Source organism: Paroedura picta, chromosome 4 (genome assembly GCF_049243985.1).
Source record: "Paroedura picta isolate Pp20150507F chromosome 4, Ppicta_v3.0, whole genome shotgun sequence".
Taxonomy (NCBI): Eukaryota; Metazoa; Chordata; class Lepidosauria; order Squamata; family Gekkonidae; genus Paroedura; species Paroedura picta.
The window spans coordinates 133090302-133096301 of NC_135372.1; positions in this window are offsets into that span (position 1 = coordinate 133090302).

The window sequence follows — 6000 nt, forward strand, 5'->3', positions numbered from 1 at the left end:
CTGCCAGGGGATATTTCCTCCCCACACCCTGCCAGCTAGACCTGATGGCTCTCTTCCTCAGAGCCATTAATACCTTTATCCAAATCCATTTACGGCCATCACCCCCCCCCCACTTGGCCAGGTATTGTCCTAATCTCTGGGGACCCTGGAAACTTCCAGCACATGCTTACCTGAGCCTTGTCACATAGCCCCCTTCCCAAAACCCCATAAAAACTGTGGCTTCACACAGCCACTCTGAGTGTCTTCCAACCCGGGACCTCCCACGCTGGTTCGTGCTCCTTCCTCTGACCCACCACTCCTAGGACAGGTAACTATCAAGCCTTCCACTCTTCCTCCTCCTTCTCTATATGACTGCTTGTATGTGTGTGTTAGCTATTTGTGTGTACTTTTGTTATTTTCCTTTCAATAAAAGCTTATATTAACATTTTACCATTTAAATCTGTGTTTGCCTTGAGTTCCTACAGGTGGAATAACCCTCGTATACAAAGGTAACGATCCGATAACGCTAAGTTACCCCCCTCTCGCAGCATTTGAGCTAATATTCCCCACAAGCTCAAAGATACGTGTTTTAGGACACGTGTCCAGCAATTTGGGTAACAGGTGCAAGCACCAGTATGCTTGAAATAATAAAATAGTTTTATTTAGAAGAGAAAGAACTTTGTATTGAAATGGAGAGACCAAATTATCTACCTGTTCTGTTGTCTTTGTTCAGTCTTTTCTGTTGGCCAGAGATGAAGGGTGCTCCAAGGAACAGGACATCTCCAGTGAACCAATCAGAACATCGGAAGAGACAACTTGAAAAATATCAGGAAGTTCCTAATCTAACTACGCTAAGTGCACATCTCTTCTGATGCCCCCTGCAGGATATTCTTCATATCCTTTTGAATCATGCACATCAGAGGCCTATTATGCACGGCCGCTGAAACAGCGGCATGGAGAATGCAGAGGAGGTAGAAGCGAAGCAAACTGCTTACGCATGGGACAGAACGCAACGGCAGCAAAACCCAGAGTATCCAATTATGCACACGGCTACTCCGGAGCCACTTCTGGTTGCGCCCTGGTCCCGGGAAGCTCCACTTTCTTCCGTATCTCGCTAATGCGGCTTTTTGGGCGGCATACGTTGACTCTGTCCCCGGTTGCCGCCTGCAGCGTGCATAATTGGTGATTTTAGCTGCCACCATTCCACTCCGAATGCGGAACTTCCACTCTGTGCATAATGGGCCACAGTCTTGCATATTCCAATACTACAACTCTGAATTTCCAGTGTTTTTCTTTAATTTACATTGTGGCTTTCAGGTTGGAATAGCTTTTGATTCTGCTTTGATGAGCCATAAGTCACACACACTGTTACATCTGTCTCTTGACATTCACTGTGAAAGAGTCTGGCAGGAACCTAAAAATGGGATTCAAATAGTTCTCATTCAACAAGTGCCTTGAAATCTGCTTCTGCTAGGGTTGCCAGATTTCCTGTTATGGTGGAAGAGCTCTTGCTGCCAATCCCTGCTTCCCACCTTCACTCCATTGGCTGACAAGAGAAAAATTAATTCAATCAGTATGAAGTCACTTCCGGGTCCCATAGCATTTCCAGCAATTCCTAGAGTGGCATGATATCACTTCCACGTTTTCCTCAGAAGTCACATCATGCCATTATTGCAACAGTGACCCTCTCCATGTCCCTATAACCCCTAACTATTGGCTGGCAACCATAACTTCCACTGTATCAAAGATAGCCATCTGACAGAAATGCTGATTCTGTGAACTTGTGAGATTGTGAGTGGGTGGGCAGAAGGGATTGTGTTGGTGCTTGGCTCTTGTGGTCCTTTCTTGCATACACAGGTAAATGCTGATAGCCACTTTGGGATCAGGAGGCGAATTCTGGCGGGGTGGGGCATCATCTGGGCATGGAATTGGGGTCACTGTAGTTGATCAGGCAGTTGTGCATTTTCTGCATTCTGCAGGGGGCTGGACTGGATGACCCCAGATGTCCCTTCCAACCGCTAATGACTGCCCTTCTTCTTCTTCTTCTTCTTCTTCTTCTTCTTCTCCTCCTCCTCCTCCTCCTCCTCCTCCTCCTCCTCCATGCAAAGCCTGCCTGATTCATATGGCCTTACATACAGAGTGCCCTTTAGCATTCCCATAACTAGAGACTGACCCATAACACATATCCTGTTTAGAGATATCTGCAGGGCTGCCGGTGTGGAATGTTTCTATTTCACATGTGAATTCCTTGCTGTTGGATAGTGGTGCCAACTTTATTATTGGTTCCAGAAATACAAAGGCAGGCTGAGCTGAGAGCATGCAATGTGTGTGTGTAGGGGGGGGGGATGATTGGTAAGCAAGATGCCAGACGTCTGCCAATGTACTCTCAAGGGGTTAAATAGTTGCATTTCCCTTACTGCTCACTTATAATGAAATTCTAAGCTGAGTTACACACTCCGAAGACTGCCACCATCTATAGCAGGGGTAGTCAAACTGCGGCCCTCCAGATGTCCATGCTGGCAGGGGCTCATGGGAATTGTAGTCCATGGACATCTGGAGGGCCACAGTTTGACTACCCCTGATCTATAGACTTCAAAGGGTGAGACTGCGCTCTGAGGTACACGTGTGTAGGTGGGTAGGATTCCCCCCTGACTCTCCCCACTGCTATTTTACAATGCCTTGTGGTTGTGTCAGTAGACCTGCTGAGGACCAAGCTTGAGGTATGAGGCAGAACCATTAGCCTGCAATGTAACTGACCAATGTGTGGCAGGATCCCACCTGCTGGATCCAGTCAGTTTAAAGTGAAACTGACTAATAGCACACACTGGCGGGAAGATCTGTTGTATGACTTGTGTATATAAGAAGAAGAGTTGGTTCTTATATGCCGCTTTTCTGTACCCAGAGTCTCAAAGTGGCTTCCAATCGTTTTCCCTTTCCTCTCCCCACAACAGACACCCTGTGAGGGAGGTGAGGCAGAGAGAGACCTGATATTACTGAAGAAGACGAGTTGGTTCCTATATGCTGCTTTTCTCTACCCGAAGGAGTCTCAAAGCGGCTTACATTTGCCTTCCCTTTCCTCTCCCCACAACAGACACCCTGTGAGGGAGGGGAGGCTGAGAAAGCCCTGATATTACTGAAGAAGAGTTGGTTCTTATATGCTGCTTTTCTATACCCGAGGGAGGCTCAAAGCGTTTTATATTTGCCATCCCTTTCATCTCTCCACAACAGACACCCTGTGAGGTAGGCTGAGAGAGCCCTGATATTACTACTTGGTCAGAACAGCTTTATCAGTGGCGTGGGGAGCCCAAGGTCACCAAGCTGGCTGCATGTGGGGAATGCAGAATTGAATCCATCGCACAAGAAGTCCGCACTCCTAACCACTACACCACACTGGCTCTCGGGTTTGGGTTGGTTGTGGGTTTCTCTGTTCAGTTTTGGCTTAGAATGGGGTCACAATAAAGAGCTGAAATGAACTCCCAGTATCCTGGTCTATGAATCCATGGATCTAATATTTGTGCCACTAACATCTTTAGGTGGTGATGGTTGTTTGGTTTTTCCCCGAGCCCTGCACTCACTGGTACCGTTTTCTTCCTTTCTAAGTCCATTTTGTTTTCCTGAGGATAATAATGTTGTATAGTTCTGATGCTCAAGTATTGGAGGAGGCTTGGAGAGACCCAGTTCCAAATCTCTGCTCATTATGAGAAGAAGAGTTGTTTTTATACCTATCTTTTCACTACCCGAAGGAGTCTCAGACTGCTCTGACAGGACTGTGACCAGCCCATGGTCATACTGCTGGCTGCATGAGGAGGAGCAAGGAATCCAACCGGGCTTGTCAGATTACAGGCTGCCATTCTTAATCACAACACCAAGCCAGCTGTCAGTGGAAAACTCCCAGACAGTAATTCTCTCTCTCCAAGTCAATCAAACCTACTTCAAAGGGTTGGCGTTTGGAGCAGAAACTGATAACTGTGCACACTGCCCTGAGTTATTTGGAGAAGGGACGGTTTTTTTTAAAATGCACTGAATAAATAGCAGCCATTTAGACTGGGCTTCATGATGACATCCCTGAGGTCAAACTGAGTTACAGCGTGTCTGAAATACCAACCATAGTGGAATTCATAAACATCAGGAGGAGGGCACTGGGCACTTTGGCCCGCACTGAAAAACCCCTTTCATGCTGCAAGAAAAAAGTTTGCAAATGAACTTGCTGTGCCTCCTCATACAAAGGCTGCTGCAAAAACCTGAAACAGGTCAGAAGTGAATAAGGGTACGAAAAACACTGGGAAACTGGCAGCCCACAGATGTAATGGTGGTCACTAAAACAAGGGGTTTTAAAAAGAGGTCAGCCAGATTCATGGAGGAAAGAATCGGCAATGGCTTCTAGCCCTAGTGCCTAAGGGGAGCAGTCATATTCAGAGGCAGTAAAACTCTGAATATGTATTTAATATGTACCGTACCTCCGTGCCCAGAGAGGACTCAAAGCTTACTCTGTTCTCCTCTCCTCCCTTTTATTCTCACAACAATCTTGGGGGGTAGCTTAGAAGAAGAAGAAGAAGAAGAAGAAGAAGAAGAAGAAGAAGAAGAAGAAGAAGAAGAAGAAGAAGAAGAAGAAGAAGAAGAAGAAGAAGAAGAAGAAGAAGAAGAGTTGGTTCTTATATGCCGCTTTTCCCTACCCTAAGGAGGCTCAAAGCAGCTTACAATTGCCTTCCCTTTCCACTCCCCACAACAGACACCCTGTGGGGTGGGTGAGGCTGAGAGAGCCCTGATATCACTGCCTGGTCAGAACAGTTTTATCAGTGCTGTGGCGAGCCCAAGGTCACCCAGCTGGCTGCATGTGGGGGAGTGCAGAATCAAACCCGGCATGCCAGATTAGAAGTCCGCACTCCTAACCACTACACCAAACTGGCTTAAACAGATGTGTATGACTGGCCTAAAGTCATCCAGCAAACTTAGGTGGGAGAGTGGGGATTCAAACCTGGATCTCCCAGATGCCAATCCAAAACTCAAATCACTACACTATGCTGGTTCTCTGTACCAGTGCTAGGAAGCATAGGAAGGCCTTGGCCTCTCCACCTCATTTGTCGACCCTCCAGAACAACTTGGTGAAACAGGATGCTGGGCAAGACATTCTGTCTAACTAAAGCCCAAAGATTAGCCATGTTGATCTGGTATAGCAAAGTAAAACAGAAATCCAGCGGCAGCTTTAAGACTAAGTTTATTCCAGTGTAACCATTCGTGACTCAGACGGCTCTCCTTCGGAAACAATCAAGATACCTTATGCTTGGATAAATTTGGTTATTCTGAGAGGCACCACTTGATTTCTCTTTTATTTTGCTCTTAAATCAAGCTGCTCTCCTTGAACGCGGAAGCAAGCTATTCCTACTCCAGCAGAATAAGTCAGACAAACCTGAGAACAAAGAGCGCGTTCGCTAGGGCGATTCGGGCTAGCGGAGGCTGCTTCTGTGGGCTTCTCCCACACTCTCCCGCTCCCCTGAAGAGCCCTCTAGAACTGCAAAGAAGAATTAGGGTGTCAAATGTGCTTGCCTGATGCTGGTAATTTGCTGTATATGGATATTGACAAGGAGATGTCAGTTGGGGGAACTCATGTATTTCAAAGCACATCTATCTCAGATTCACATCAGAGCGCATTGTCACAGCCTTCCATCCGTGGGAGTGGAACTTCTAATGAGGACCAAGGAAGAGGAATCAACTGAGTGAAATTGCCATCAGCTGTCACTTCATCTGAGGATAACCTATACAGTAGCCAAGTCCCACCTGGCTACCCACAAGAGATGGTGAGGAAGATCCAGATTGGGAAACTCCTGAAAATTCAGGGATGGAGCCTGGGGAGGGCAGGGTCCTCAATGGGGTACCATGCCATAGACTGGAGTTTACCTTCCATTGCCTGCCTCCGTGTTGTGACTCTGAACTTCATTACTGGTTGCCCATCCAAGTGCTTACCGGGCCTATTCTGCACACAATAGATAATGCACTTTCAATGCACTTTAGAAGTAGATTTTC